The sequence below is a fragment of the Schistocerca cancellata genome, chromosome 5 (assembly GCF_023864275.1).
Source record: "Schistocerca cancellata isolate TAMUIC-IGC-003103 chromosome 5, iqSchCanc2.1, whole genome shotgun sequence".
In the NCBI taxonomy this organism is placed as follows: Eukaryota; Metazoa; Arthropoda; class Insecta; order Orthoptera; family Acrididae; genus Schistocerca; species Schistocerca cancellata.
Window position 1 is genome coordinate 818,803,792 of NC_064630.1, and position 13,893 is coordinate 818,817,684.

Consider the following 13,893-nt stretch of genomic DNA (forward strand, 5'->3'; position numbering starts at 1 on the left):
ATGATATACTATAGTTTCTATGCCTTCTCTTTCTAAATCGAGGAACGTTTCTATGGCAACGTCAGGTTCTTATACTAGGAGGGGAGTATCTCATTTCGGATGCACTATTCCTTCTGTATTGCATCCGTGGATCCCTGTAAATGACGAATTAACACAGAAATTGCGTCGCTATGAAATACTATATGTCCTATGCCTTCTCTTTCTAAATCGAGGAACGTTTCTATGGCAACGACAGGATCTTATATTGGGAGGCGAGTATCTCACTTCCAATACACTATTCCTTCTTTATTACATCCGTCGATCCCTCACAATAACGAATTAAAACAGAAATTTCGTCGCTATGTAATACTATAGGTTCTATACCTTCTCTTTCTAATTCGAAGAACGTTTCTATGGCAACGACAGGATCTTCTGTTGGGAGGCGAGTATCTCTTTTCGGATGCACTATTCCTTCTTTATTGCATCCGTCGATCCCTCACATTGACGAATTAACACAGAAATTGCTACGCTATGATATACTATAGGTCCTATATTTCTCTTTCTAAATAGAGGAACGTTTCTATGGCAAAGACAGGATCTTATATTGGGAGGCGAGTATCTCTTTTCTGATGCGCTATTTATTTTTATTGCATCAGTCGATCCCTCACAGTGAGGAATTTACACAGAAATAACATCGCTATGAAATACTATAGGTTATATGGCTTCTCTTCCTAAATCGAAGAACGCTTCTATGGCAACGACAGGATCTTATAAGGGGAGGCGAGTATCTTTTTTCGGATGCACTATTCCTTCTTTAATGCATCCGTCGATCCCTCACAATGACGAATTAACACAGAAAATGCGTCACTATGGAATACTATAGTTTCTATGCTATCTCTTTCTAAATCGAGGTCCGTTTCAATGGCAACGACAGGATCTTATATTGGGAGGCGAGTATCTCTGTTCGGATGCACTATTCCTTCTTTATTGCATCCGTCGATAACTCACAATGACGTATTAATACAGAAATTGCGTCGTTATGAAATGCTATAGGTTCTATGCCTTCTCCTTTTAAATCGAGAAACGTTTCTATGGCAACAACAGGATCTTATATTGGGAGGCGAGTATATCTTTTCTGATGCACTATTCTTTTTTTATTGCATCCGAAGGTCCCTTACAATGACGAATTAACACCGAAATTACGTCCCTGTGAAAGACTATAGGTTCTATGACTTCTCTTTATAAATCGAGGAACCTTTCTATGCAACGACAGTTTCTTATAATGGGAAGCGAGTATCTCTTTTCGGATGCACTATTCCTTCTTTATTGCATCCGTCGATAACTCACAAAGACGAATTAACACAGAAATTGCGACGCTATGAGATACCATAGGTTCTATGACTTCTCCTTCTATATCGAGGAACATTTCTATGGCAACGACAGGATCTTCTATTGGGAGGCGAGCATCTGTTTTCGGATGCACTATTCCTTCTTTATTGCATCTCTCGATCTCTCACAATGTTGATTTAACACACAAATTGCGTCGCTATGAAGTAATATAGGATCTATGCCTTCTCTATCTAAACAGAAGAACGTTTCTATGGCAACGACAGGATCTTATATTGGGAGGCGAGTATCTCTTTTCTGATGCACTATTCTCTTTTTATTGCATCTTCGATCCCTCACAATGACGATTTAACACAGAAATTACGTCCCTATGAAATACTATAGGTTCTATGACTACTCTTTCTAAATCGAGGAACGTTTCTATGGCAACGACAGGATCTTATATTGGGAGGCGAGTATCTCTTTTCGGATGCTCTATTCCTCCTTTATTGCATCCGTCGATAACTCACAATGACGAATTAACACAGATATTGCATCGCTATGAAATACTATAGGTTCTATGCCTTCTCTTTCTAAATCGAGGAACGTTTCTATGGCAACGACAGGATCTTATATTGGGAGGCGAGTATCTCTTTTCGGATGCTATATTCCTTCTTTATTGCATCCGTCGATCCCTCACAATGACGAATTAACACAGAAATTGCGTCGCTCTGAAATAGTATAGGTTCTATGCCTTCTCTTTCTAAATCGAGGAACGTTTCTACGGCAACGACAGGTACTTTTATTGGGAGGCGAGTATTTCTTTTCGGATGCACTATTCCTTCTTTATTGCATCCGTCGATCCCTCACAATGACGAACCAACGCAGAAATTGCGTCGCTGTGAAATACAATAGGTTCTATGCCTTCTCTTTCTAAATCGAGGAACGTTACTATGGCAACGACAGGATCTTATATTTGGAGGCGAGTATCTCTTTCCGGATGCACCATTCCTTCTTTATTGCATCCGTCGATAACTCACAATGACGAATTGACACAGAAATTGCGTCGCTATGAAATACCTTATGTTCTATGCCTTCTCTTTCTAAATCGAGGAACGTTTCTATGGCAACGACAGGATCTAATATTGGGAGGCGAGTATCTCTTTTCGGATGCAGTATACCTTCTTTATTTCATCCGGCGATCCCTCACAATTAGGAATTAACACAGAAATTGCGTCGCTATGATATACTACGTGTTCTATGCCTTCTCTTTCTAAATCTAGGAACGTTTCTATGGCAACGAAAGGATCTTATATAGGGAGGCGAGTATCTCATTTCCAATACACTATTCCTTCTTTATTACATCCGTCGATCCCTCACAATGACGAATTAAAACAGAAATTACGTCGCTATGAAATACTATATGTTCTATACCTTCTCTTTCTAAATCGAGGAACGTTTCTATGGCAACGACAGGATCCTATATTGGGAGGCGAGTATCTCTTTTCTGATGCGCTATTTTTATTTATTGCATCCGTCAATCCCTCACAATGACGAATTTACACAGAAATAGCATCGCTATGACATAGTATAGGTTCTATGCCTTCTCTTCCTAAATCGAGGAACGGTTCTATGGCAACGACAGGATCTTATATTGGGAGGCGAGTATCTCTTTTCCGATGCACTATTCCTTCTTTATTGCATCCGTCGATCCCTCACAATGACTAATTAACACAGAAATTGCGTCCCTATGGAATACTATAGGTTCTATGCTATCTCTTTCTAAATCGAGGAACGTTTCAATGGCAACGACAGGATCTTATATTGGGAGGCGAGTATATCTTTTCTGATGCACTATTCTTTTTTTATTGCATCCGAAGGTCCCTTACAATGACGAATTAACACCGAAATTACGTCCCTGTGAAAGACTAGAGGTTCTATGACTTCTCTTTCTAAATCGAGGAACCTTTCTATGGCAACGACAGTTTCTTATAATGGGAAGCGAGTATCTCTTTTCGGATGCACTATTCCTTCTTTATTGCATCCGTCGATAACTCACAAAGACGAATTAACACAGAAATTGCGACGCTATGAGATACCATTGGTTCTATGCCTTCTCCTTCTAAATCGAGGAACGTTTCTATGGCAACGACAGGATCTTCTATTGGGAGGCGAGCATCTGTTTTCGGATGCACTATTCCTTCTTTATTGCATCTCTCAAACTCTCACAATGTTGATTTAACACACAAATCGCGTCGCTATGAAGTAATATAGGATCTATGCCTTGTCTATCTAAACAGAAGAACGTTTCTATGGCAACGACAGGATCTTATATTGGGAGGCGAGTATCTCTTTTCTGATGCACTATTCTTTTTTTATTGCATCTTCGATCCCTCACAAAGACGAATTAACACAGAAATTGCGACGCTATGAGATACCATAGGTTCTATGACTTCTCCTTCTAAATCGAGGAACGTTTCTATGGCAACGACAGGATCTTCTATTGGGAGGCGAGCATCTGTTTTCGGATGCACTATTCCTTCTTTATTGCATCTGCCGATCTCTAACAATGTTGATTTAACACACAAATTGCGTCGCTATGAAGTAATATAGGATCTATGCCTCCTCTATCTAAATAGAAGAACGTTTCTATGTCAACGACATCATCTTATATTGGGAGGCGAGTATCTCTTTTCTGATGCACTATTCTTTTTTTATTGCATCTTCGATCCCTCACAATGACGAACTAACACAGAAATTACGTCCCTATGAAATACTATAGGTTCTATGACTTCTCTTTCTAAATCGTGGAACGTTTCTATGGCAACGACAGGATCTTATATTGGCAGGCGAGTATCTCTCTTCGGATGCTCTATTCCTCCTTTATTGCATCCGTCGATAACTCACAATGACGAATTAACACAGAAATTCCGTCGCTATGAAATACCTTAGGTTCTATGCCTTCTCTTTCAAAATCGAAGAACGTTTCTATGGCAACGACAGGATCTTATATTAGCAGGCGAGTATCTCTTTTCGGATGCACTATTCCTTCTTTATTGCATCCGTCGATCCCTCACAATCACGAATTAACACAGATATTTCATCGCTATGAAATACTATAGGTTCTATGCCTACTCTTTCTAAATCGAGGAACGTTTCTATGGCAACGACAGGATCTTATATTGGGAGGCGAGTATCTCTTTTCGGATGCACTATTCCTTCTATATTGCATCCGTCGATCCCTCACAATGACGAATTAACACAGAAATTGCGTCGCTCTGAAATAGTATAGGTTCTATGCCTTCTCTTTCTAAATCGAGGATCGTTTCTATGGCATCGACAGGTACTTATATTGGGAGGCGAGTATCTCTTTTCGGATGCACTATTCCTTCTTTATTGCATCCGTCGATCCCTCACAATGACGAATCAACGCAGAAATTGCGTCGCTATGAAATATTATAGGTTCTTTGCCTTCTCTTTCTAAATCGAGGAACGTTTCTATGGCAACGACAGGATCTTATATTGGGAGGCGACTATCTCTTTTCGGATGCTCTATTCCTCCTTTATTGCATCCGTCGATAACTCACAATGACGAATTAACACAGAAATTGCGTCGCTATAAAATACCTTAGGTTCTATGCCTTCTCTTTCTAAATCGAGGAACGTTACTATTGCAACGACAGGATCTTATATTGGCAGGCGAGTATCTCTTTTCGGATGCACTATTCCTTCTTTATTGCATCCGTCGATAACTCACAAAGACGAATTAACACAGAAATTGCGACGCTATGAAATACCATAGGTTCTATGCCTTCTCTTTCTAAATCTAGGTACGTTTCTATGGCAACGACAGGATCTTATATAGGGAGGCGAGTAACTCATTTCCAATACTCTATTCCTTCTTTATTACATCCGTCGATCCCTCACAATGACGAATTAAAACAGAAATTACGTCGCTATGAAATACTATAGGTTCTATACCTTCTCTTTCTAAATCGAGGAACGTTTCTATGGCAACGACAGGATCCTATATTGGGAGGCGAGTATCTCTTCTCTGATGCGCTATTTATATTTATTGCATCCGTCAATCCCTCTCAATGACGAATTTACACAGAAATAGCATCGCTATGAAATAGTATAGGTTCTATGCCTTCTTTTCCTAAATCGAGGAACGGTTCTATGGCAACGACAGGATCTTATATTGGGAGGCGAGTATCTCTTTTCCGATGCACTATTCCTTCTTTATTGCATCCGTCGATCCCTCACAATGAGGAATTAACACAGAAATTGCGTCACTATGGAATACTATAGGTTCTATGCCATCTCTTTCTAAATGTAGGGACGTTTCGGTGAAATCGACAGGATCTTATGTTTTGAGGCAATTATCTCTTTTCCAATGCACTATTCCTTCTTTATTGCATCCGTCGATCCCTCACAATGACGAATTAAAACAGAAATGGCGTCGCTATGAAATACAATTGGTTCTAAGCCTACTCTTGCTAAATCGAGGAACGTTTCTATGGCAACGACAGGATAAACTATTGGGAGGCGAGCATCTGTTTTCGGATGCACTATTCCTTCTTTATTGCATCTGTCGATCTCTAACAATGTTGATTTAACACACAAATTGCGTCGCTATGAAGTAATATAGGAACTATGCCTTCTCTATCTAAATAGAAGAACGTTTCTATGTCAACGACATCATCTTATATTGGGAGGCGAGTATCTCTTTTCTGATGCACTTTTCTTTTTTTATTGCATCTTCGATCCCTCACAATGACGAACAAACACAGAAATTACGTCCCTATGAAATACTATAGGTTCTATGACTTCTCTTTCTAAATCGTGGAACGTTTCTATGGCAACGACAGGATCTTATATTGGCAGGCGAGTATCTCTCTTCGGATGCTCTATTCCTCCTTTATTGCATCCGTCGATAACTCACAATGACGAATTAACACAGAAATTGCGTCGCTCTGAAATTGTATAGGTTCTATGCCTTCTCTTTCTAAATCGAGGATCGTTTCTATGGCAACGACACGTACTTATATTGGGAGGAGAGTATCTCTTTTCGGATGCACTATTCCTTCTTAATTGCATCCGTCGATCCCTCACAATGACGAAACAACGCAGAAATTGCGTCGCTATGAATTACTATAGGTTCTATGCCTTCTCTTTCTAAATCGAGGAACGTTTCTATGGCAACGACAGGATCTTATATTTAGAGGCGAGTATCTCTTTCCGGATGCACTATTCCTTTTTTATTGCATCCGTCGATAACTCACAATGACGAATTGACACAGAAATTGCGTCGCTATGAAATACCTTATGTTCTATGCCTTCTTTTTCTAAATCGAGGAACGTTTCTATGGCAACGACAGGATCTTATATTGGGAGGCGAGTATCTCTTTTCGGATGCAGTATTCCTTCTTTATTTCATCCGACGATCCCTCACAATGATGAATTTACACAGAAAGTGCGTCGCTATGAGATACTACTGGTTCTATGCCTTCTCTTTCTAAATCTAGGAAGATTTCTATGGCAACGACAGGATCTTATATTGGGAGGCGAGTATCTCATTTCCAATACACTATTCCCTCTTTATTACATCCGTAGATCCCTCACAATGATGAATTAAAACAGAGATTACGTCGCTATGAAATACTATAGGTTCTATACCTTCTCTTTCTAAATCGAGGAACGTTTCTATGGCAACGACAGGATCCTATATTGGGAGGCGAGTATCTCTTTTCTGATGCGCTATTTATATTTATTGCATCCGTCGATCCCTCACAATGACGGATCTACTCAGAAATAGCATCGCTATGAAATAGTATAGGTTCTATGCCTTCGCTTCCTAAATCGAAGAACGGTTCTATGGCAACGACAGGATCTTATATTGGGAGGCGAGTATCTCTTTTCCGATGCACTATTCCTTCTTTATTGCATCCGTCGATCTCTCACAATGAGGAATTAACACAGAAATTGCGTCACGATGGAATACTATAGGTTCTATGCCGTCTCTTTCTAAATGTAGGGACGTTTCGGTGGCAACGACAGGATTATATGTTTTGAGGCAATTATCTCTTTTCCAATGCACTATTCCTTCTTTATTGCATCCGTCGATCCCTCACAATGACGAATTAAAACAGAAATTGCGTCTCTATGAATTACAATAGGTTCTATGCCTTCTCTTGCTAATTCGAGGAACGTTTCTATGGCAACGACAGGATAATCTATTGGGAGGCGAGCATATGTTTTCGGATGCACTATTCCTTCTTTATTGCATCTGTCGATCTCCCACAATGTTGATTTAACACACAAATTGCGTCGCTATGAAGTAATATAGGATCTATGCCTTCTCTATCTAAATAGAAGAACGTTTCTATGGCAACGACAGCATCTTATATTAGGAGGCGAGTATCTCTTTTCTGATGCACTATTCTTTTTTCATTGCATCTTCGATCCCTCACAATGACGAATTAACACAGAAATTACGTCCATATGAAATACTATAGGTTCTATGACTTCCCTTTCTAAATCGTGGAACGTTTCTATGGCAACGACAGGATCTTATATTGGCAGGCGAGTATCTCGTTTCGGATGCTCTATTCCTCCTTTATTGCATCCGTCGACAACTCACAATGACGAATTAACACAGAAATTGCCTCGCTATGAAATACCTTAGGTTCTATGCCTTCTCTTTTAAAATCGAGGAACGTTTCTATGGCAACGACAGGATCTTATATTGCCAGGCGAGTATCTCTTTTCGGATGCACTATTCCTTCTTTATTGCATCCGTCGATCCCTCACAATCACGAATTAACACAGATATTGCATCGCTATGAAATACTATTGGTTCTATGCCTTCTCTTTCTAAATCGAGGAACGTTTCTATGGCAACGACAGGATCTTATATTGGGAGGCGAGTATCTCTTTTCGGATGTACTATTCCTTCTTTATTGCATCCGTCGATCCCTCACAATGACGAATTAACACAGAAATTGCGTCGCTCTGAAATAGGATAGGTTCTATGCCTTCTCTTTCAAAATCGAGGAACGTTTCTATAGCAACGACAGGTACTTATATTGGGAGGCGAGTATCTCTTTTCGGATGCACTATTCCTTCTTAATTGCTTCCGTCGATCCCTCACAATGACGAATCAACGCAGAAATTGCGTCGCTATGAAATACTATAGGTTCTATGCCTTCTCTTTCTAAATCGAGGAACGTTTCTATGGCAACGACAGGATCTTATATTTGGAGGCGAGTATCTCTTTCCGGATGCACTATTCCTTCTTTATTGCATCCGTCGGTAGCTCACAATGACGAATTAACACAGAAATTGCGACGCTATGAAATACCTTATGTTCTATGCCTTCTCCTTCTAAATCGAGGAACGTTTCTATGGCAACGACAAGATCTTATATCGGGAGGCGAGAATCTCATTTCCAATAAACTATTCCTTCTTTATTACATCCGTCGATCCCTCACAATGACGAACTAAAACAGAAATTACGTCGCTATGAAATACTATAGGTTCTATACCTTCTCTTTCTAAATTGAGGAACGTTTCTATGGCAACGACAGGATCCTATATTGGGAGGCGGGTATCTCTTTTCTGATGCGCTACTTATTTTAATTGCATCCGTCGATCCCTCACAATGACGAATTTACACAGAAATAGCATCGTTATGAAATAGTATAGGCTCTATGCCTTGTCTTCCTAAATCGAGGAACGTTTCTATGGCAACGACAGGATCTTATAAGGGGAGGCGAGTATCTCTTTTCGGATGCACTATTCATTCTTTATTGCATCCGTCGATAACTCACAATGACTTATTAACACAGAAATTGCGCCGCTATGAAATACCTTAGGTTCTATGCCTTCTCTTTCCAAAACGAGGATTGTTTCAATGGCAACGACAGGATCTTATATTGGGAGGGGTGTATCTCTTTTCGGATGCACTATTCCTTCATTATTGCATACGATGATCCCTTACAATGACGAATCATCGCAGAAATTGCGTCGCTATGAAATACTATAGTTTCTATGCCTTCTCTTTCTGAATCGAGGAACGTTTCTATGGCAACGACAGGTTCTTATATGGGGAGGCGAGTATGTCTTTATGGATGCACTATTCCTTCTTTATTGCATCCGTCGATCCCTCACAATGACGAATTAACACAGAAATTGCGTCGTTATGAAATACTATAGGTTCTATGCTTTCTCTTTCTAAATCGAGGAACGTTTCTATGACAGCGTCAGGTTCTTATATTGGGAGGCGAGTATCTCTTTTCGGACGCACTATTCATTATTTATTGCATCCGTCGATCCCTCTAAATAACGAATTAACACAGAAATTGCGTCGTTATGAAATACTATAGGTTTTATGCCTTCACTTTCTAAATCGAGGAACGTTTCTATGGCAAAGACAGGATCTCTTATTTGGAGGAGAGTATCTCTTTTCGGATGCACTATTCCTTCCTTATTGCATCCGTCGATTCCTCACAATGACGAATTAACACAGAAATTGCGTCACTCTGAAATACTATAGGATTTATGCCTTATCTTTCTAAATCGAGGTACGTTTCTATGGCAACGACAGGTACATATATTGGGAGGCGAGTATCTCTTTTAGGATGCACTATTCCTTTTTTATTGCATCCGTCGATCCCTCACGATGACGAATTAACACAGAAATTGCGTCGCTATGAAATACAATAGGTTCTATGCCTTCCACTTCTAAATCGAGGAACGGTTCTATGGCAACGACAGGATCTCATATTTGGAGGCGAATATCTCTTTCCGGATGCACTATTCCTTCTTTATAGCACCTGGCGATAACTCACAATGACGAATTAATACAGAAATTGCGTCGCTATGAAATTCTATAGGTTCTATGCCTCCTCTTTCTAAATGTAGGAACGTTTCTGTGGCAACGACATGATCTTATATTAGGAGGCAAGTATCTCTTTTCCAATGCACTATTCCTCCTTAATTGCATCCGTCGATCCCTCACAAAGACGAATTAAAACAGAAATTGCGTCGCTATGAAATACAATAGGTTCTATGCCTTCTCTTTCTAAATAGAGGAACGTTTCTATGGCAACGACAGTATCTTTTAATGGGAAGCGAGTATCTCTTTTCCGATGCACTATTCCTTCTTTATTGCATGCGTCGATAACTCACAAAGACTAATTAACACAGAAATTGCGACGCTATGAGATACCATAGGTTCTATGCCTTCTCCTTCTAAATCGAGGAACGTTTCTATGGCAACGACAGTATCCTCTATTGGGAGGCGAGCATCTGTTTTCGGATGCACTATTCCTTCTTTATTGCATCTCTCGATCTCTCACAATGTTGATTTAACTCACAAATTGCGTCGATATGAAGTAATATAGGATCTATGCCTTCTCTATCTAAACAGAAGAACGTTTCTATGGCAACGACAGGATCTTATATTGGGAGACGAGTATCTCTTTTCTGATGCACTATTCTTTATTTATTGCATCTTCGATCCCTCACAATGACGAATTAACACAGAAATTACGTCCCTATGAAATACTATATGTTCTATGACTTCTCTTTCTAAATCGAGTAACGTTTCTATGGCAACGACAGGATCTTATATTGGCAGGCGAGTATCTCTTTTCGGATGCTCTATTCCTCCTTTATTGCATCCGCCGATAACTCACAATGACGAATTAACACAGAAATCGCGTCGCTATGAAATACCTTACGTTGTATGCCTTCTCTTTCTAAATCGAGGAACGTTTCTATGGCAACGACAGGATCTTATATTGGCAGGCGAGTATCTCTTTTCGGATGCACTATTCCTTCTTTATTGCATCCGTCGATCCCTCACAATGACGAATTAAAACAGAAATTGCGTCGCAATGAAATACAATATTTTCTATGCCTACTCTTGCTAAATCGAGGAACGTTTCTATGGCAACGACAGGATAATCTATTGGGAGGCGAGTATCTTTTTTCGGATGCACTATTGCTTCTATATTGCATCCGACGATCCCTCACATTGACGAATTAACACAGAAATTGCTACGCTATGATATACTATAGGTTCTATATTACTCTTTCTAAATAGAAGAACGTTGCTATGGCATCGACAGCATCTCATATTGGGAGGCGAGTATCTCTTTTCTGATGCACAATTCTTTTTTTTATTGCATCTTCGATCCCTCACAATGACGAATTAACACAGAAATTACGTCCCTATGAAATACTACAGGTTCTATGACTTCTCTTTCTAAATCGTGGAACGTTTCTATGGCAACGACAGGATTTTATATTGGCAGGCGAGTATCTCTTTTCGGATGCTCTATTCCTCCTTTATTGCATCCGTCGACAACTCACAATGACGAATTAACACAGAAATTGCGTCGCTATGAAATACCTTAGGTTCTATGCCTTCTCTTTTAAAATCGAGGAACGTTTCTATGGCAACGACAGGATCTTATATTGGCAGGCGAGTATCTCTTTTCGGATGCACTATTCCTTCTTTATTGCATCCGTCGATCCCTCACAATCACGAATTAACACAGATATTGCATCGCTATGAAATACTATAGGTTCTATGCCTTCTCTTTCTAAATCGAGGAACGTTTCTATGGCAACGACAGGATCTTATATTGGGAGGCGAGTATCTCTTTTCGGATGCACTATTCCTTCTTAATTGCTTCCGTCGATCCCTCACAATGACGAATCAACGCAGAAATTGCGTCGCTATGAATACTATAGGTTCTATGCCTTCTCTTTCTAAATCGAGGAACGTTTCTATGGCAACGACAGGATCTTATATTTGGAGGCGAGTATCTCTTTCCGGATGCACTATTCCTTCTTTATTGCATCCGTCGGTAGCTCATAATGACGAATTAACACAGAAATTGCGACGCTATGAAATACCTTATGTTATATGCCTTCTCCTTCTAAATCGAGGAACGTTTCTATGGCAACGACAGGATAATCTATTGGGAGGCGAGTATCTTTTTTCGGATGCACTATTGCTTCTATATTGCATCCGACGATCCCTCACATTGACGAATTAACACAGAAATTGCTACGCTATGATATACTATAGGTTCTATATTACTCTTTCTAAATAGAAGAACGTTGCTATGGCATCGACAGCATCTCATATTGGGAGGCGAGTATCTCTTTTCTGATGCACAATTCTTTTTTTTATTGCATCTTCGATCCCTCACAATGACGAATTAACACAGAAATTACGTCCCTATGAAATACTATATGTTCCATGACTTCTCTTTCTAAATCGAGGAACGTTTCTATGGCAACGACAGGATCTTATATTGGGAGGCGAGTATCTCTTTTCGGATGCTCTATTCCTCCTTTATTGCATCCGCCGATAACTCACAATGACGAATTAACACAGAAATTGCGTCGCTATGAAATACCTTAGGTTCTATGCCTTCTCTTTCTAAATCGAGGAACGTTTCTATGGCAACGACAGGATCTTATATTGGCAGGCGAGTATCTCTTTTCGGATGCACTATTCCTTCTTTATTGCATCCGTCGATTGCTCACAATGACGAATTAACACAGATATTGCATCGCTATGAAATACTATAGCTTCTATGCCTTCTCTTTCTAAATCTAGGAACGACAGGATATTATATTGGGAGGCGAGTATCTCATTTCCAATACACTATTCCTTCTTTATTACATCCGTCGATCCTTCTCAATGACGAATTAAAACAGAAATTACGTCGTTATGAAATACCTTAGGTTCTATACCTTCTCTTCCTAAATCGTGGAACGTTTCTATGGCAACGACAGGTTCTTATATTGGGAGGCGAGTATCTCTTTTCGGATGCACTGTTCCTTCTTTATTGCATCCGTCGATCCCTCACAACGACGAATTATCACAGAATTTGCGTCGCTCTGAAATACTATAGGTTCTATGCCTTCTCTTTCTAAATCGAGGAACGTTTCTATGGCAACGGCAGGTACTTATATTTTGAAGCGAGTATATCTTTTGGGATGCACTATTCCTTCTTTATTGCATCCGTCGATCCCTCACATTGACGAATTAACACAGAAATTGCGTCACTATGGAATACTATAGGTTCTGTGCCATCTCTTTCGAAATCGAGGAACGTTTCTATGGCAACGACAGGATCTTATATTGGCAGGCGCGTATCTCTTTTCGGATGCATTATTCCTTCTTTATTGCATCTGTCGATCCCTCACAATGACGAAGTCACACAGAAATTGCGTCGATATGATATACTATAGGTTCTATGCCTTCTCCTTCTAAATCGAGGAACGTTTCTATGGAAACGACACTATCTTATATTGGGAGGCGAGTATCTCTTTTTGGATGCACTATTCCTTCTTTATTGCATTCGTCGATAAATAACAATAACGAATTAACACAGAAATTGCGTCGCTGTGAAACACCTTAGGTTCTATGCCTTCTCTTTCTAAATTGAGGATTGTTTCTATGGCAACGACACGATCTTACATTGGGAGGCGTGTATCTCTTATCGGATGCACTATTCCTTCATTATTGCATCCGTCGAGCCTCACAATGAGGAATTAACA